The sequence below is a fragment of the Rattus norvegicus genome, chromosome 2 (genome assembly GCF_021556685.1).
Source record: "Rattus norvegicus strain SHRSP/BbbUtx chromosome 2, alternate assembly SHRSP_T2T, whole genome shotgun sequence".
NCBI lineage: Eukaryota > Metazoa > Chordata > Mammalia > Rodentia > Muridae > Rattus > Rattus norvegicus.
The window spans coordinates 97,665,518-97,687,043 of record NC_141535.1 but is presented as its reverse complement, the minus strand read 5'-3'; the positions used below and the strand labels follow the sequence as shown (position 1 = coordinate 97,687,043).

Genomic DNA, 21,526 nt, shown 5'->3' with positions numbered 1-21,526 from the left:
AGCAGCTGACAGCACAGCTAAAAGCTCTAGAGCAAAAAGAAGCAAATACACCCAGGAGGAGTAGAAGGCAGGAAATAATCAAACTCAGAGCTGAAATCAACCAAGTAGAAACAAAAAGGACTGTATAAAGAATCAACGAAACCAAAAGCTGGTGCTTTGAGAAAATCAACAAGATAGATAAACCCTTAGCCAGACTAACTAGAGGAGACAGAGAGTGTGTCCAAATTAACAAAATCAGAAATGAAAAGGGAGACATAACTACAGATTCAGAGGAAATTCAAAAAATCATCAGATCCTACTACAAAAGCCTATATTCAACAAACCTTGAAAATCTGCAAGAAATGGATAATTTCCTAGACAGATACCAGGTACCAAAGTTAAATCAGGAACAGATAAACCATTTAAACAAACCCATAACTCCCAAAGAAGTAGAAGCAATTTTTAAAAGTCTCCCAACTAAAAAGAGCTCAAGTCCAGATGCGTTAAGTGCAGAATTCTATCAGATCTTCATAGAAGATCTCATACTAATACTATCCAAACTATTCCACAAAATCAAAACAGACAGAGCGCTACCTAATTCCTTCGATGAAGGACTTCGGGGGAATCACTGTCCCTGGACTCAAGCAGTATTACAAAGCAATAGTAATAAAAACTGTACAGTATTGGTTCAGAGACAGACAAATAGACAAGTAGAATAGAATTGAAGACCCAGAAATGGACCCACACACCTATGGTCACTTGACTTTTGACAAACGAGCCAAAACCATACAATGGAAAAAGATAGCATTTTCAGTAAATGGTGCTGGTTCAACTGGAGGTCAGCATGTAGAAGAATGCAGATCAATCCATTCTTATCACCCTGTACAAAGCTTAAGTCCAAGTGGATCAAGGACCTCAACATCAAACCAGATACATTCAAACTAGTAGAAAAAAAGTGGGGAAGGATTTCAAACACGTGGGCACAGGAGAAAATTTCCTGAACAAAACACCAATGGCTTATGCTCTAAGATCAAGAATCGACAAATGGGATCTCATAAAACTGCAAAGCTTCTGTAGGGCAAAGGACACTGTGGTTAGGACAAAACGGCAACCAACAGATTGGGAAAAGATCTTTACCAATCCTACAACAGATAGAAGCATTATATCCAAAATATACAAAGAACTAACAAACTTAGATTGCAGGAAGACAAATAACCCTATTAAAAAATGGGATTCAGAGTTAAACAAAGAATTCACAGCTGAGAAGCACCTAAAGAAATGTTCAACATCTTTAGTCATAAGGGAAATGCAAACAACCCTGAGATTCCACCTCACACCAGTCAGAATGGCTAAGATCAAAAACTCCAGCGAAAGCCGTTGCTGGCGAGGATGTGGAGAAAGCGGAACACTCTCTTGGGCATAAACCCAAAAGTTCTCCAACATACAACAAAGACTCATGCTCCACTATGTTCATAGCAGACTTATTTATAATATCCAGAAGCTGGAAAGAACCCAGATGCCCTTCAACAGAGGAATGGATACAGAAAATGTGGTACATCTGCACAATGGAATACTACTCAGTTATCAAAAACAATGACTTTATGAAATTCATAGGCAAATGGATGGAACTGGAAAATATCATCCTGAGTGAGGTAACCCAATCACAGAAAAACACACATGGTATGCACTCATCGATAAGTGACTATTAGCCCCTATGCTGGAATTACCCAAGATGCACAGAACACGTGAAACTCAAGGATGACGAAAATGTGGATGCTTCACTCCTGCTTTAATAGGGGAACTAAAATACCCTTAGGTGGGGATGGAGAGGCAAAGTTTAGAACAGAGACTAAAGGAATGCCCATTCATAGCCTGCCCCACATTTGGCCCATACATATACAGCCACCAAACTAAATAAGAAGGATGAAGCAAAGAGGTGCAGGCTGACAGGAACCGGATGTAGATCTCTCCTGAGAGACACAGCTCGAATATGGCAAATAAATAGGCGAATGCCAGTAGCTAACCACTGAACTGAGAACGGATCCCCCGTTGAAGGAATCAGAGAAAGGACTGAAAGAGATGAAGGGTCTTGAGACCCCATATGAACAACAATGTCAACCAACCAGAGCTTCCAGGGAATAAGCCACTACCCAAAGACAATACATAGACTGACCCTGGGCTCCAACTGCTTAGGTAGCAATGAATAGCCTACTAAGGGCACCAGTGGAAGGGGAAGCCCTTGGTCCTGCCAAGGCTGGACTCCCAGTGAACGGGATTCTTGGGGAGAGCGTGGTAATGGGGGGAGAATGGGGAGGGGAACACCCACATAGAAGGGGAGGAGGAGGGATAATGGCGTTGTTGGCCTGAAAACCGGAAAGGGAATAACATTTGAAATGTAAATAAAAATACCTAATTTAATAAAGATGAAAAAAAAGAAGAAGGGGAAGAGGGATGGGATAGGGGTCTTATATCCAGGAAACGGGAAAGGAAATAACATTCGAAATTGAAATGTAAATAAAAAATACCCAAATTAAAAAAAAAGAAAGAAAAAAATGAGGAAGAAGAAAAATGAGAATTTATTCTGGTAAATTATTTTTTTAAGTATTCATAATTATTTCTGGAAATTATGCAACAAATATTTTTCCAGCCTATTTTATCTCTTCTTGGGTTCGAAGAGATTTTTCCTTCACTTGAGGGTGCAAAAGTGAAATGTCTTACTGTATTTTCCAACAGGAGACAAAGCAGATGAATGCATACATTTTCATGAGTTTCAAAATATTCAGTGATCTGTGTTGCTGTGAATACATTTGCGTAAGACAAGGACTGAGAGAAGGCTCAGTGGTTAAAAGCATGTATCATTCTTGCAGATGACCTGAGTTTGATTTCTAATATCCATGCTGAGCTGTTTACAACTACCTGTAACCCCAGCTCTAAGCCATCTGACATCTTCTCTGGCCTCCTTTGACACTTGCACAGAGGTGCACTTACCTACACACAAACAAACTCACATAGCTTAAATTGAAATGTCCTTTTAAAATCATAAAACATTTACCTTTGATTCATTTTCCATGTAGAATTACAAACACATAAAAATTAAACATTAAATAAAAAACTCCAATGTAAAATATTTTGATATTTAAAAGCTGTATACACTCACCATTGACTATAATGTTCGATAGTTATTGGGGGTTTCTACTGCATTTTTCTTCCTTCAGCTGCACTATAACTACCTTGATGGATGACGTATGTGCTATCAGACTGCTATCATTCACTTGGCTCCTGATTTGTCATTTTCTTAGCTTACAGAAACTCCTTCATTGCTGTGTTCTCCATTCTTGTATGTATGTTTGTGCATTTCTCCCTACAATCTATCTACTATATAATGTGTGAGTAGAAACCCTGGTTCCAGGAGATTATCAACAGACTACTCTGTAATTTCAGTCTCATAGTGTTTTCATTTTCACTGTTCATGTATCAAAAATAGAAAAGTTGGAAATGTCTGAGAGTTTCATGCATAGACAATTAAGAAAGCATTTGTGAGTGTGTGTAGGTCAAATCATTATCCCTGCACTCCACATTAAAAATGTCAAGCAGAACCAGGGAGACATGAACTTCGTTTCCTACAAAATCCATTCAGAGCAACACTAAACCTAAAAGATCATATGTAAAAGCAGCAAATATTCTGTAAGACAGGATAAAGCTCTATTTCTGCTGATCAGAGCTCCTAGGTTAATACACCAGTAATTCAATTACTATGACCATACTTGCACTTCACTGTGCAGTATTGTTCAGAAATTACTGTAAGAATCATATTGTTAAATTTACATTTTCTTCACATTCTCCTTATGTATATGGAAACACATTGATATCAGTGGAAGACAAGTTACTGATGTGTCCCATTACATCTGCAAATAGGACATCTTCCCTAATTAGGACATCTGATCATAAATGTCATTCAGTCCATTTGAAATGTGTAAATCCACACAAGGATAAGGCAGGTAGAAAGAAGTTAAAATGCAGAATAATTTTTTATTCAAAAAATCTGTAAACAAATGTCTCATAGAAAAATGTGAAGGATAACTTTGATAAATCAGAGGGACAGAAAATATCTATGCGGCACTTTGGTTGATTATAAACCTGTTTTTTTCTATTTTTATTTTCTTTTTTACTGCCACTGTATATGTCAGGCTCTAGCAGAGCCTTTCAGGATGCAGCTCCTGTCAGCATGTACTACTTGGCACCCACAATATTGTCTGGGGTTGGTGGTTGTAGATGAGATGGATACCAGCATGGGTTAGTCTTTGTAGGGCCTTTCCTTCAGTCTCTGTTCCACACTTTATCTCCCTCCATATTGCCTCCTATGAGTGTTTTTCCCCCTTCTAAGAGGGACTGAAGCATCCACACTTTGCTCTTCCTTTTTTTTTTTGAGCTTCATATGATCCAGGAATCATATCTTGGGTATTCCCAAGTCTTGGGCTAATATCCAGTTATCACTTAGTGCATAACATGTGTGTTCTTTGTGACTGGGTTAACTTACTCAAGATGATATTTTCTAAGGGCTGGAGAAATGACTCAGAGGTTAAGAGCACGGACTGTTCTTCCAGAGGTCCTGAGTTAAATTCCCAGCAACCACATGGTGGCTCACAACCATCTGTAATGGGATCCGGTGCCCTCTTCTGGTCTCTCTGAAGACAGCTACAGTGTACTTGTATATGATAAATAAATTTTTAAAAAAAAATATTTTCTAGTTCCATCAATTTGCCTACAGATTTCATGGAGTCATTGTTTTTAATAGTTTAGTAATATTCCATTATGTAAATGTACCACATTTTCTGTATCTACTCCTCTGTTGAAGGACATCAAGGTTCTTTCTAACTTCTGGCTATTTTAAATAAGACTGCTATGAACATAGCATGTGTCTTTGTTGTATGTTAGAGCATCTTTTGGGTATATGCCCAGGAGGGGTACACCTGGGTCCTCAGGTAGTACAAGGTCCAATTTTCTGAGGAACCTCCAGACTGATTTCCAGAATGGTTGTACCAGTTTGCAATCCCAGCAACAATGGAGGAGTGTTCCTCTTTCTCCACATCCTCGCCAGCATCTGCTGTCACCTGAGTATTTGATCTTAGCCATTCTGACTAGTTTGAGGTAGAATCTCACAGTTGTTTTGATTTGAATTTCCCTGATGACTAAGAATGTTGAACATTTCTTTAGGTACTTCTTAGACATTCGATATTCCTCAGCTGAGAATTATTTTTAACTCTGGACCTCATCTTTCAATAGTGTTATTTGGCTTTCTGGAGTCTAATTTCTGAATTCTTTGTATATTTTGGGTATTAGCCCTCTATTGGATGTAGGATTGGTAAAGATCTTTGCCCAATCTGTTGATTGCCATTTTGTCCTAATAACAGTGTCCTTTGCCTTGCAGAAGCTTTGTAGTTTTATGAGGTCCCATATGTTGATAATATGAGCATTATTAAAGTTTTTTAATGAATGTGGGTGCCCTTGCACTTGGAGTATGGATGCTCAAAATTGAGAGTTCATCTTGGTAGATTTTCCTTTTGATTTATATAAAGTGTTCTTCCTTATCTTTGTTGATAACTTTAGGTTGAAAATCGACTTTATTCAATATTAGAATGGCTACTCCATCTTGTTTCTTGGGACCATTGCTTGGAAATTTTTTCCAGCCTTTTACTCTGATGTAGTTTTTCTCTCTGTCACTGAGGTGTGTTTTCTCTATGCAGCAAAACGCTGGGTCCTGTTTACTTATCTAGTCAGTTAGTCTATGTCTTTTTATTGGAGAATTAAATCCATTGATGTCAAGACATATTAGTGACAAATGACTGTTGTTTCCTATTATTTTTCTTGTTAGAGGTGGGATTATGTTTGTCTGGCTATCTTCTTATGGTTTAGTTGATAAAAGACTACTTTCTTGCTTTTTTTTGGATGTATTTTCCCTCCTTTTGTTGTTTTCCATCTATTATCCTTTGTAGGGCTGGATTTCTGTAATGATATTGTGTAAATTTGTTTTTGTCATGGAATATTTTGGTTTCTCCATCTATGTTAATTGAGAGTTTTGCTGGTTATAGTAGCCTGGGCTGGTATTTGTGCTATCTTAGGGTCTGTATGACATCTGTCCAGGCTTTCATAGTCTCTGGTGAGAAATCTGGTGTAATTTTAATATGTCTGCCTTTATATGTTACTTGACCATATTCACTTACTGCTTTTAATATTCTTTATTTGTTTTGTGCATTTGGTGCCTTGACTATTAAGTGACTGGATGTATTTCTTTCTGGTCCATTCTATTTGGAGTTCTGTAGTATCCTTGTATGTTTATGCCGATCTCTTTCTTTAGGTTAGGGAAATTTTCTTCTATAATTTTGTTGAAGATATTTACTTGTTCTTAAAGTTGTGAATATTTGGCCTCTTCCATATCTATTTTCCTTAGCTTTTGTCTTGTCATTATTTACTAGATTTCCTGGATGTTTTGGGTTAGGAGCATTTTGCATTTTCCACTTTTTTAATTATTGTGTCAAAATTTTCTGCCCCTGAGATTCTCTCTTCTATCTCTTATATTCTGTTGGTGATGCTTGTGTGTATGACTCCTGATCTCTTTCCTAGGTTTTCTATCTCCAGGCTTTTTTCCCTTTGTGATTTCTTTATTGTTCTATTTCCACTTTTAGATCCTTGTTGGTTTTGTTCAATTCCTTCACCTTTTGGTTGTGTTTTCCTATAATTCTTTAAAGGATTTTTGTGTTTCCTCTTTAAGTGCTTCTCTCTCTTTACTGGTGTTGTCCTGTATTGCTTTATGGGTTTTATTTATGTCCTTCTTAAAGTCCTCTAACATCATCATGATATGTTTTTGCTTTTCTGGTGTATGGTGTATCAAGGCCTTGCTGTGGTGGGAGAACTGAGTTCTGATGATGCCTAGTGGCCTTGCTTTTTGTTGCTTAGGCAACACTTGGCTTGGCCATCTGGTTATCTCTAGTGTTAGCTGGTTTCTGCCAGTGGCTTGACCTTTTGTAAGCCTGTGTGTCAGCATTCCTGGTAGATAAGCTCTCTCTGGGCAGAATTTGGGTACACAGAGCTACAGCACAGTGTCAGCTCCAGGTGTAGACAGAAACCTGAAGGATCCTGTCCCAGACTGCTTCTCTGTTCCTGTGTCTTAAGGGCTCCTGGCAGGTTCCTCTTGGGTCAATTATTTAAGCAGAAGTGGTGGTCTCATGTGTGCTCTCATGTGTGTCAGCACTCCTGAGAGACCAGTTCTTTCCAGGTGGGATTTGGGTACAGAAAGCTGTGGCACAGGGTCACCTCCTGGAGCAGCCTGTTTTTCTTCTAAATTACTACTTTTCAGGCCATATTTTTCTTATAACTGTCCTGCTAGCTATTCACTTTCCTGGTGTCTCTTAGGAAAAATATTTATTAATTTCTTGTCTAAACTCGACATCAGTTTGTTTGAAAAAAGCCATATTCACTAAAGGTAAAAAGAAAATTTAGACCTCTGCTCATTTTATATAACAACATATTTTTGATGTGAAGGAATTTTAATAGTTTTAAAACTGGTGTGTGTGTGTGTGTGTGTGTGTGTGTGTGTGTGTGTGTGTGTAGTATCTAACACAGTATGCAAGAATCATTCCTTTTATTAAATCCATTCAATAATGAAAATTCCATTTTTGTAAATATGATCACTTTAACAGAATATAATCAGAGATTCCATGGTGTATTACATTTGATGAATATTTGCTAAATTTTCCTACTTAAAATAATTCAAATATATTCATCAGTTACTTAATTTGACCAATTCTTTTACAAAATTGAAGTTAATCATTTCTTTTTTTTTAGACTATGAAATTTTATTGGATTTTTTATTAACACTTCAAATGTGATTCAGTTTCCCAGTTTCCCATCCATAAACCTCCTATCGTATCACCTCTTCCCCTTCTTTTATGAGGATGTTCCCTACCTAACCACTCACCCCTTCCTGCCTCCCTGCCCTGATATTTCTCTACACTGGACAGGGGGATTTGGGTCCAGCCTTGGCAAGACCAAGGACTTCTCCTCTCATTGGTGCCCAACAAGGCCAAGGGTCTGTCCATGTGTACTCTTTGGGTGGTTGTTGGTTTTTTCCTAGGAGCTCTGGTTGGCTGGTATTGTTGTTCTTCTGGGGTTGCAAGCCCCTTCAGCTCCTTCAGTCCTTTCTCTAACTCCTCCAATGGGGACCCCATTCTCAGTTGGCTGAGAGGATTCACCTCTGTTTTTGTCATGCTCTGGCAGAGCCTCTCAGGAGACAGCTATATCAGGCTCCTGTCAGCATGCACTTCTTAGCATCAGCAATATTGTCTTCGTTTGGTGGCTGTATGTATATGGGCTGGATCCCCAGGTGAGGCAGGCTTTGAATGGCCATTCCTTCAGTCTCTGCTCCAAACTTTGTCTCCATATTTCCTGCTATGAATATTTTTGTTCCCCCTTCTAAGAAGGACTGAAGCATCATTTTTATCTTTTCTATTTGTTGAGAATGTTCTTACCCTAGTTTGAAAAAAAATAAACACATCTGCCATGAAGATATTAGGAATAATTTTCTATGCTTCATAAGCACACCATGCAAAAAATACATTAGAAATACAAAATAATTCCCTCTTAAGATGTGTGCTACTGGAGAGAGAGAGATGGAGAGAGAGGAGAGACTTTTCTTTCTATGAACTGACAGATAACCAAGGACTTTTGCGGTAAATGTAGGCACATAGAATTATGAGTCAACTGTGTCTCTGCAAAACTAAGTAGTAATTTATTTGGTTGAATGCAACACATTTGGGCCATTAATTAATGTATAATAAATACTACTCAATGTGTCTGCTTATTACTAAGAGCTACTTAGAAAACCTTTACAATCTCTTATCAACCTGTAACAGCACACCCTTTACTTAAGCCAACTGGAATAATACATGCAGGCAACTGCATTCAAGTCAGGGTAATTACTAATTCTTCATAGACCGGTCCAAAAATTTCTTACCATTCTTTGTATTGTCTTACATTTTCTTAATTAATGAGAAAATTAATGTCTTGATTTTCTTTTAAAGTATACTTAATTTGTACTTAATAAATAATATGCTTTTCCATGTCTAGGGCTATGGCCCCATTCATTAAATATGTGAGTTTGGAGATGATGACAACTGATTCCAGCCTGTAAACATACACACAATGTGTACTTGCAACACTCACATGAACGTGTATATATGTACACAATGCTGACACTTTAATAAGTGACTAAACGTTTGCTGCCATTTCACCTGCTCACATTCTCAGCTGAAGTCTAAGAAATGAGGTCAGGGACTCACCTACTCGTCATTGCACCCCTAATGGTGGTACGGTGTGACAATACAGTTTGGGTAAACTCTTGGAATTGGCTGGTGAGAGTTAAATAGTCATTTCACAAAATATACAGGCAAAAAACACATGAACTGAATGAATTTTAAACACTTGTTTTCATAAAAGACGTAAAGTCACATGATGAGCATGATGTTCACTTCTCCAAATTAAAAGCATCTCTCCTAATACACTGATCCCAAAAAGCTGGGTTTCTTCATGTCATGTAGCAACATGGATCCTCTCATTTGGAAGATTCACAAAGGACATGCAAAGCTGAACTAAAGTTCCAAATTACAGTGCAAATCTTTCTTTACACTTGAAGTAAATGCACATACATATTGTGGCCATTTGATTAAAACTTTTCCCCCCAGTAGACTCATATATTTGAATGCTAGTCACCAGGCAGTGCACTATTCAAAAAGATTAGAAGGATTAATAAGTGTGATCTTTTGTAGAAACTGTATTACTTGGGATGAACTTTGAGGTTTCAAAGTCCAATGCTGTTGTGGTATAAATATTTTAAAAAGTTTCTTTTGATTTTAGCAGGAGGAGTCCCAAACCGGCGGATCCCTGCCCGCAGCAGCTCTCTGCTCCCAAACCGTGTGGGAGAGAGACCTCACCGCCTGGTCAGGTGGGCAGTCCTGAGGCTGCAGAGCAGAAGAGACCACCAACACTGCCCACCCCTGCTCACATCCCTGGCCCAAGAGGAAACTGTATACGGCCTCTGGGTTCCCATAGAGGAGGGCCCAGGAGCAGTAGGTCCACTGCCTCTGAGACACCGCCAGAACATGAAGGGACCTACTGGATAAACAGTTCTCTGCACCCAAATCCCGTGGGAGGGAGAGCTAAACCTTCAGAGAGGCAGACACGCCTAGGAAACCAGAAGAGACTGCACTCGGCACACATCTCTGATGCCAGAGGAGAACACCAAACACCATCTGGAAACCTGGTACACGGAAGCTCCCGGAAAGGGTGGCCCAGATCTTCCTGGTTGGTGCCGCCGCAGAAGAGCTTGTAGGCAGCACCCACGAGCAAACTTGAGCCTCAGAACCACAGGTAAGACCAACATTTCTGCTGCAAGTGACCTGCCTGGTGAATTCAAGACACAGGCCCACAGGAACAGCTGAAGACCTGTAGAGAGGAAAAACTACACGCCCGAAAGCAGAACACTCTGTCCCCATAACTGGCTGAAAGAAAACAGGAAAACAGGTCTACAGCACTTCTGACACACAGGCTTATAGGACAGTCTAGCCACTGTCAGAAATAGCAGAACGAAGTAACACTAGAGATAATAAGGTGGCGAGAGGCAAACGCAGGAACCCAAGCAACAGAAACCAAGACTACATGGCATCATCAGAGCCCAATTCTCCCAACAAAGCAAACACGGAATATCCAAACACACCAGAAAAAGCAAGATCTAGTTTCAAAATCATATTTGATCATGATGCTGGAGGACTTCAAGAAAGACATGAAGAACTCCCTTAGAGAACAAGTAGAAGCCTACAGAGAGGAATCGCAAAAATCCCTGAAAGAATTCCAGGAAAACATAAATAAACAAGTAGAAGCCCATAGAGAGGAGTCAAAAAATGCCTGAAAGAATTCCAGAAAAACACAATCAAACAGTTGAAGGAATTAAAAATGGAAATAGAAGCAATCAAGAAAGAACACATGGAAACAAGCCTGGATATAGAAAACCAAAAGAAGAGACAAGGAGCTGTAGATACGAGCTTCACCAACAGAATACAAGAGATGGAAGAGAGAATCTCAGGAGCAGAAGATTCCATAGAAATCATTGACTCAACTGTAAAAGATAATGTAAAGCGGAAAAAGCTACTGGACCAAAACATACAGGAAATCCAGGACTCAATGAGAAGATCAAACCTAAGGATAATAGGTATAGGAGAGAGTGAAGACTCCCAGCTCAAAGGACCAGTAAGTATCTTCAACAAAATCATAGAAGAAAACTTCCCTAACCTAAAAAAAGAGATACCCATAGGCATACAAGAAGCCTACAGAACTCCAAATAGATTGGACCAGAAAAGAAACATCTCCCGTCACATAATAGTCAAAACACCAAATGTACAAAATAAAGAAAGAATATTAAAAGCAGTAAGGGAAAAAGGTCAAGTAACATATAAAGGCAGACCTATCAGAATCACACCAGACTTTTCGCCAGAAACTATGAAAGCCGGAAGATCCTGGACAGATGTCATACAGACCCTAAGAGAACACAAATGCCAGGCCAGGTTACAGTATCCTGCAAAACTCTCAATTAACATAGATGGAGAAACTAAGGTATTCCATGACAAAAACAAATTTACACAATATCTTTCTACAAATCCAGCACTACAAAGGATAATAAATGGTAAAGCCCAACATAAGGAGGCAAGCTATACCCTAGAAGAAGCAAGAAACTAATCATCTTGGCAACAAAACAAAGAGAAGAAAAGCACACAAACATAACCTCACATCCAAATATGAATATAACGGGAAGCAATAATCACTGTTCCTTAATATCTCTCAACATCAATGGCCTCAACTCCCCAATAAAAAGACATAGATTAACAAACTGGATACACAACGAGGACCCTGCATTCTGCCGCCTACAGGAAACACACCTCAGAGACAAAGACAGACACTACCTCAGAGTGAAAGGCTGGAAACCAACTTTACAAGCAAATGGTCAGAAGCAACCTGGAGTAGCCATTCTAATATCAAATAAAATCAATTTTCAACTAAAAGTCATCAAAAAAAATGAGGAAGGACACTTCATATTCATCAAAGGAAAAATCCACTAAGATGAACTCTCAATCCTAAATATCTATGCCCCAAATACAAGGGCACCTACATACGTAAAAGAAACCTTACTAAAGCTCAAAACACGCATTGAACCTCACACAATAATAGTAGGAGATTTCAACACCCCACTCTCATCAATGGACAGATCATGGAAACAGAAATTAAACAGAGATGTACACGGACTAAGAGAAGTCATGAGCCAAATGGACTTAACAGATATTTATAGAACATTCTATCCTAAAGCAAATGGATATATGTTCTTCTCAGCTACTCATGGTACTTTCTCCAAAATTGACCATACAATTGGTCAAAAAACGGACCTCAACAGGTACAGACAGATAGAAATAATCCCATGCGTGCTATCAGACCACCACGGCCTAAAACTGGTCTTCAATAATAATAAGGGAAGAATGCCCACATATACGTGGAAATTGAACAATGCTCTATTCAATGATAACCTGGTCAAAGAAGAAATAAAGAAAGAAATTAAAGACTTATTAGAATTTAATGAAAATGAAGGTACAACATACCCAAACTTATGGGACACAATGAAAGCTGTGCTAAGAGGAAAACTCATAGCGCTGTGTGCCTGCAGAAAGAAACAGGAAAGAGCATATGTCAGCAGCCTGACAGCACACCTAAAACTTCTAGAACAAAAAGAACCAAATACACCCAGGAGGAGTAGAAGGCAGGAAATAATCAAACTCAGAGCTGAAATCAACCAACTAGAAACAAAAAGGAACATAGAAAGAATAAACAGAACCAAAAGTTGGTTCTTTGAGAAAATCAACAAGATAGATAAACCCTTAGCCAGACTAACGAGAGGACAAAGAGAGTGTGTCCAAATTAACAAAATCAGAAATGAAAAGGGAGACATAACTACAGATTCAGAGGAAATTCAAAAAATCATCAGATCTTAATATAAAACCTATATTCAATGAAACATGAAAGTCTGCAGGAAATGGACAATTTCCTAGACAGATACCAGGTACCGAAGTTAAATCAGGAAGAGATAAACCAGTTAAACAACCCCATAACTCCTAAGAAAATAGAAGCAGTCATTAAAGGTCTCCCAACCAAAAAGAGCCCAGGTCCAGACAGGTTTAGTGCAGAATTCTATCAGACCTTCATAGAAGACCTCATACCAATATTATCCAAACTATTCCACAAAATTTAAACAGATGGAGCACTACCTATTTCCTTCTATGAAGCCACAATTACTCTTATACCTAAACCACACAAAGACCCAACAAAGAAAGAGAATTTCAGACCAATTTCCCTTATGAATATCGACGCAAAAATACTCAATAAAATTCTGGCAAACCGAATTCAAGAGCACATCAAAACAATCATCCACCATGATCAAGTAGGCTTCATCCCAGGCATGCAGGGATGGTTTAATATATGGAAAACCATCAACATGATCCATTATATAAACAAACTGAAAGAACAAAACCACATGATCATTTCATTAGATACTGAGAAAGCATTTGACAAAATTCAACACCCCTTCATGATAAAAGTCCTAGAAATAATTGGAAGTCAAGGCCCATACCTAAACATAGTAAAAGCCATATACAGCAAACCAGTTGCTAACATTAAACTAAATGGAGAGAAACTTGAAGCAATCCCACTAAAATCAGGGACTAGACAAGGCTGCCCACTCTCTCCCTACTTATTCAATATAGTTCTTGAAGTTCTAGCCAGAGCAATCAGACAACAAAAGCAGGTCAAGGGGATACAGATCGAAAAAGAAGAAGACAAAATATCACTATTTGCAGATGATATGATATTATATTTAAGTGATCCCAAAAGTTCCACCAGAGAACTACTAAAGCTGATAAACAACTTCAGCAAAGTGGCTGGGTATAAAATTAACTCAAATATATCAGTAGCCTTCCTCTACACAAAAGAGAAACAAGCCAAGAAAGAAATTAGGAAATGACACCCTTCATAATAGACCCAAATAATATAAAGTACCTCGGTGTCACTTTAACCAAGCAAGTAAAAGATTTGTACAATAAGAACTTCAGGAAGACTCTGAAGAAAGAAATTGAAGAAGACCTCAGAAGATGGAAAGATCTCCCATGCTCATGGATTGGCAGGATTAATATAGTAAAAATGGCCATTTTACCAAAAGCAATCTACAGATTCAATGCAATCCCCATCAAAATACCAATCCAATTCTTCAAAGAGTTAGACAGAACAATTTGCAAATTCATCTGGAATAACAAAAAACCCAGGATAGCTAAAGCTATCCTCAACAATAAAAGGACTTCAGGGGGAATCACTATCCCTGAACTCAAGCAGTATTACAGAGCAATAGTGATAAAAACTGCATGGTATTGGTACAGAGACAGACAGATAGACCAATGGAATAGAATTGAAGACACAGAAATGAACCCACACACCTATGGGCACTTGATTTTTGACAAAGGAGCCAAAACCATCAAATGGAAAAAAGACAGCATTTTCAGCAAATGGTGCTGGTTCAACTGGAGGTCAACATGTAGAAGAATGCAGATCGATCCATGCTCATCACCCTGTACAAAGCATAAGTCCAAGTGGATCAAGGACCTCCACATTAAACCAGACACACTCAAACTAATAGAAGAAAACCTAGGGAAGCATCTGGAACACATGGGCACTGGAAAAAATTTCCTGAACAAAACACAAATGGCTTATGCTCTAAGATCAAGAATTGACAAATGGGATCTCATAAAACTGCAAAGCTTCTGTAAGGCAAAGGACACTGTGTTTAGGTCAAAACGGCAACCAACATATTGGGAAAAGATCTTTACCAATCCTACAACAGATAGAGGCCTTATATCCAAAATATACAAAGAACACAAGAAGTTAGACCGCAGGGAGACAAATAACCCTATTAAATATGGGGTTCAGAGCTAAACAAAGAATTCACAGCTGAGGAATGCCGAATGGCTGAGAAACACCTAAAGAAATGTTCAACATCTTTAGTCATAAGGGAAATGCAAGTCAAAACAACCCTGAGATTTCACCTCACACTAGTGAGAATGGCTATGATCAAAAACTCAGTTGACACTAGATGCTGGCAAGGATGAGGAGAAAGAAGAACACTCCTCCATTGTTGGTGGGATTGCAGACTGGTACAACCATTCTGGAAATCAGTCTGGAGGTTCCTCAGAAAATTGGACATTGAACTGCCTGAGGATCCAGCTATACCTCTCTTGGACATATACCCAAAAGATGCCCCAACATATAAAAAAGACACGTGCTCCACTATGTTCATCGCAGCCTTATTTATAATAGCCAGAAGCTGGAAAGAACCCAGATGCCCTTCAACAGAGGAATGGATACAGAAAATGTGGTACATCTACACAATGGAATATTACTCAGCTATCAAAAACAATGACTGTATGAAATTCATAGGCAAATGATTGGAACTTGAAAAATCATCCTGAGTGAGGTAACCCAATCACAGGAAAACACACATGGTATGTACTCATTGATAAGTGGCTATTAGCCCAAATGCTTGAATTACCCTAGATGCCTAGAACAAATGAAACTCAAGATGGATGATCAAAATGTGAATGCTTCACTCCTTCTTTAAAACGGGAACAAGAATACCCTTGGCAGGGAATAGAGAGGCAAAGATTAAAACAGACACAGAAGGAACACCCATTCAGAGCCTGCCCCACATGTGGCCCATGCATATACAGTCATCCAATTAGACAAGATTGATGAAGCAAAGAAGTGCAGGCCGACAGGACCCGGATGTAGATCTCTCCTGAGAGACACAGCCAGAATACAGCAAACACAGAGGCGTATGCCATGAGCAAACCACCGAATTGAGAATAGGACCCCCGTTGAAGGAATCAGAGAAAGAACTGGAAGAGCTTGAAGGGGCTCGAGACCCCATATGTACAACAATGCCAAGCAACCTGAGCTTCCAGGGACTAAGCCACTACCTAAAGACTATACATGGACTGACCCTGGACTCTGAACTCTGACCTCATAGGTAGCAATGAATATCCTAGTAAGAGCACCAGTGGAAGGGGAAGCCCTGGGTCCTGCTAAGACTGAACCCCCAGTGAACTAGATTGTTGGCGGGAGGGCGGCAAGGGGGGAGGATGGGGAGGGGAACACCCATAAAGAAGGGGAGGGGGAGGGGGATGTTTGCCCGAAAACCGGGAAAGGGAATAACACTTGAAATGTATATAAGAAATACTAAAGTTAATTAAAAAAAAAGAAAGAAAGAAATACTCAAGTTAATAAAAAAAAAAAGTTTCTTTTATCCCACAGTAGTGCTGGCATCATGGGGCCACATGGCATCTGTAGGATATTTTCATTTCAGTCAACAAAGCATCTCACCCGCTAAGCTCTATCCCATATCACAATGCCAATGGCTACTCCCTGAGCCTGGAAACAATCTCTCTACCCATCTAGTTCCCAAGGCAGGTTGCCCCCATGCCAGGCATACACCTCCCAGTTTCGAGGTGGGCCCATTGTTCCCTGCCACCACACACTCTCTTGAACTCAATTAAATCTCCACATAAAAGAACATACCACACAATTAGCCTCTGATCCAAATTGATAAGATATAATTGCCCATCTAAACAGCACAAAATCCTGTGCACACCCATCTCTTAAGAATGTGCAGAGAGAAATCTTAACATACACTGCCATGTTCCCTTGGCTGCTCATCACTCTTGTTCCGGTCTCCTCCTCCTAAAACGTTTCTCCCACCCATCTTTCTTTCTCATCCAATGACAGGCCTCGATCTGTTCTGTACCTGCTTCACCTGCATAATGACATCAACCTGCACAATGCGAAACCCAGAGTCTCTCTGTCTGTCTCTCTGTCTGTATCTCTCTCTGTCTCTGTCTCTGTCTCTCTCTGTCTCTGTCTCTCTGTCTCTCTGTCTCTCTGTCTCTCTCTCTCTCTCTCTCTCTCTCTCTCTCTCTCCCTCTCTCTCTCTCTCTCTCTCTCTTTCCCCCTATGGATCAGAATATAGAAATCTCAGCTACTTCTCCAGCAATATGCTTGTAATCATGTACCCAACCATGATGATAATATAATGGACTAAACTCTGAAATTATCAGGAAAACACAATTAAAATTTTTTACACATGAATTTCCTTCATCATAGCATCTTTTCACAACAGTAAAACAGTGACTAAAACATATGTATTTCTCTGTATATGTATTAGGGATAATATTCTCTTGGATAAAAAATGAACATGATAAACATTTTATTTTTCAGATAGTTTAAAGCTTCAAATTTAGATCACATTTCACTAGTCGCAATAATAATTAATAGTGCACCACAGAATGTGCATTTAGAAGTTCCCAGATTATTTTACTGTTGCTCTGGTAAAACACGAGTCTTGCTTCATTATGACTGTTCCATTCCAGTTACTTCCTAACTTCCTTTTAGTTAGTCTATTATTTTCAAACCTTAATAAAGTTTTTCCCTATTTACTCTATTCTTTTCCATTTATCTCTTTAATATCCAACCCTTATTTTTTAACCTACTGTCATCTGTATATAAAGATTTAGACATGCTGAAAGGTAGTTTATTTTTATTCAACAAATATATTTCAGGCATTCCATTAGATCAGGTCTTACATTCAATGTCCATCCTTCTCTGTTGCTATTACCTCTAAGAACAATCTTTAAATCTTGGCCAATGCCACGTCCTATGATTGAATTTGTTATTGTCCTGGCACATAAGTTTGTAGTTTTTTCTATCTATGGTTTTGTTTGATCTTGTTAATAAATTGACTTCATAATATACTTTTATGCAGAAAGAAATGTACTTTAAAATTAACTAACATAGAGTACAGCCTGACATTGAATCATTGCCTCTGGCTGAAATTCCAATATCCCTTTATTGATAGCTCTAGTGACATCCTCTAGTAATTGAAATTATATAGCTCATTGTTATATATTCAAATGCATTAAGATCAACTCCTATGTGTATAGGGATAACAACAGAAGGACATGTTTGTACCCAGGAGCATTTGACTGTGTTTTATTTTTGTTTGGTTTTGTTTCATTTTGCTTTATGAGATAGTTTCTCTGTGTGTAGCCATGCTTGTCCTAGAACTCACTCTGTAGAACATACTGGCCTCAAACTCATAGAGAACCACCTCCCTATGCCTCAAGAGGGCTGGGATTAAAAGTGGTATGTGCGTGGTTGACATTGTTGTTCTTCCTGTGGGGTTGCAAACAAACCTGCTCAGCTACTTCAGTACTTTTTCTAACTCATTCCTTTGGGACCCTATGCTCAGCCCAATGGTTGGCTACAATCATCCACCTCACTATGTGTCAGGGTTTGGCGCAGCCTCTAGGGAGACAGCTATATCAGGCTCATGTCAGCACGCACCTATTGGCATCCCCAATAGTATCTGGGCTTTGAGGCTGCCTATGGGTTGGATCCCCAGGTGGGGCAGTCTGTGGATGGCCTTTCCTTGAGTCTCTGCTCCATACTATGTCTCTGTAATTTCTCCTGTGAGTATTGTGTTCCCTCTTCTAAGAAGGACTGCAGCATCCACACTTTTGTCTTTCTTCTTCTTGAGCTTCATGTGGTCTGTAAATTGTATCTTGGATATTCTGAGCTTTTGGGCTAATATCCACTTATCAGTGAGTACATATCATGTGTGTGTGTGTTTTTATTTGGGTTACCTCACTCAGAATAATATTTTCTACTTCCATCCATTTGCCTAACAATTTCATGAAGTCGTTGTTTTTAATAGCTGAGTAGTACTCCATTATGTAAATGTACCACATTTTCTGTACCCATTCCTCTGTTGAAGGACATCTGGGTTCTTTCCAGCTTCTGGCTATAATAAATAAGGCTGCTATGAACCAACCAGACCCCCTGAGCTCCCCAGGAATAAACCATCAACCATAGAGTACACATGAAGCCACCCATGGCTCCAGCAGCATATGTAGTAGAGGATGGCCTTGTCAATGGGAGGAGAGGCCCTTGGTTCCATGAAGGCTCAATGCCCCAGTGCAGGGGAATGCCAGGGCAAGGAGGCAGGAGGGAGTGGGTGAGTAGTTGGGAGAGCATCCTCATGAAGGCACAGGGTGGAGGGATGAGATGGAGAGTTTCTGGAAGGGAAACCTGGAAAGGGGATAGCATTTGAAATGTAAATAAAGAAAATATCCAGTTTAAAAAAATGAAAAAGAAAGGACATCAATAGACAGAATTATATCTGTTTCCTTCTTATCAGTCATTGCAATCTCTGAAATGTTCAAAAGGAGAGCTGGAAAATAAATGCTCATTTGAAAATGTCATTGTAATAAGCCAAAGCCATTTCTTACCTTTATATTGTAAAAAAATGTATAAATGTGATAGTTTACTGTTATTAAAACAATGGATAAAACCTATGTTAAAAAGGGGGAGGGAGGGAACCACCACCCAGCAGTATTTGACTCTTATACTCTAATCTGAAGTTATTTTTTTCTATATTCTTTCAGTACTGACTTAAACTGTCCTCAGAACTCTCTGTTTTCCCTTCACAGTCATTTTGAAGAGTTATTGAAATCATTACAATGATTTTGTTATAATCCTTAACAAAAAATGTTAAGTTAAAATTCTTGGTAGGTCAATGACCATTAAGGCAGACAGAAATGAGAGAGATTATGATAACAGCATGAGATGGGATGAGAATTAAGCAGAATTGTGGAAAGTAACCATAAGACACTCACCTGCTTCTAGATTTTGGCCACGGAAAGAATAGCTGTTTTCCCAGTACTCAGTGAACCAGACAGTTGGAAATACCAGCAGGCTAAATCCAGTGATGTATGGTGATAATTTTGTCCAGTAGAGACATGCACATCATCTAGATAAGCCAAGAAAAAAAAGGAAATTGTCTGAGTGATACAGAGAACATGACAGCTAGTAATAATTAGTATGGGATTCAGTACTTGGGAGACAGAGGTAGCCAGATCTCTGAGTTTGAGGCTAGACTGGTCTCAAAGAGTGAGTATCAGCACAGCTAGGTCTACACAGAGAAAGCCTATCTCAAATAGATAGATAGATAGATAGATAGATAGATAGATAGATAGATAGATAGATAGATAGATGGATGGATGGATGGATGGATGGATGGATGGATGGATGGATGGATGGACGGACGGACGGTTGGATGGATGGATAGATAGGTAGATGGATAGATAGAATAAACAAACAAACAAATCAGAATGTGTGCACTCCAGAGTTGTTATTGTAGGAAGTAATTAAAATGATGTATGCAAAAGATGCAACCCAGTTCTTGATACGAAAAATGTGTCTAGTACAAAATCAAAAACAAAACAAAACCAAAAACAGAACAAAACAAAAAATGATGAAAGAGACATGGAAAGCTGCTTTTAAAAAGTTCCTATTTGGACTCCTTCAGTATAACTTTGTGATGAAGATTTAGAGCACTAGATAGGAGGGATCTGAACTCGATTATGAGGAGTACTGGGAATCAAGCCATGAACTGATATCATGGCTAAGAAGTAAGAAAGATCATTGCTTGAAACACTTGGGCCCCGACAAAAGTGTCACAATGAAAAGCTGTCTACCAGAAACCCTTGCACTGACCTCTCTTCATAAACACTGATCCTTTCTGACTACTCAAATCCCTAAACTTACGATGCAGACAAGATTTACTGCCCTAGCCCTGCAACTGATAGGAGGCCCAGAGTTAATCATTCTTTTCTGCTCAACTTTCTTATTCTCAAAATTGAAATTTCAGGATGTGAGAATTGCAGTCGCAAGTGCTAGTAAATTTAAGTCATCATTTTCTAGGATGTAATGATTATTTGGTTTAGAGTCCTATCCTGAAGAGGTTTGCCCTCTAGAAAGCAATCTTACATTGGTTAAGTTTGTTAACTCTCGAGGTTAACATGATTTCTTCATAGCCATCAGTATCACAAGGAAGTTGCATGTGCTTTTGAGATTGTTGCCTTTTACAACAGCCATAGCAAAAGCAGAGAATCAAGAGATGCTCCGGTCTATTGTGCCCTTCATATTTCTGTGGGAATTATTAACCTGTCTTGGTGGGAATAACTCGCAAGACTCACCAGGGTTCAAATACTTACTAAATTATCTGTAACCATTTAAAGTATTTAATTTTTACAATTAATTTATATGTTTAACTAATTCTCACATTTAGACTGGGTGTGGTGGCTCGTATCTATAATCTCAATATTTGGGAAGTAAAAGAAGAGAATGAGAAACTCAAGGCCTCCCTTTGAAACAGAAAATGCTCAAGGCCAGCTCTGATTATGTGAGACCTGGTCTCAAATTTTTAATAATAATAATAACCCCAATGCTGTACACCAATGAAAAGCTATAATTTGAATAACAGAGAAAAACTGTAAGTATTATGTCAATGGTGAGGTAG

The 21,526-nt window shown here is 38.9% G+C and overlaps 1 long non-coding RNA gene across 2 annotated transcripts in view; it reads right to left on the bottom strand.

Moving 5' to 3' along the window:
• LOC147996178 (uncharacterized) overlaps nt 1-21,526 on the bottom strand; it is a 112,286-nt gene that overhangs the window by 65,695 nt on the left and 25,065 nt on the right. Inside the window, exons 2-3 of one of the 2 annotated variants that reach the window (XR_015671334.1) lie at nt 19,842-19,975; nt 17,683-19,254 (exon numbers count right to left, since the gene is read on the bottom strand). This is a non-coding gene — a long non-coding RNA (uncharacterized LOC147996178). Of the gene's footprint in view, nt 1-17,682; nt 19,255-19,841; nt 19,976-21,526 lie in introns of those variants that run through there. The other variant, XR_015671335.1, reaches the window with a different exon arrangement.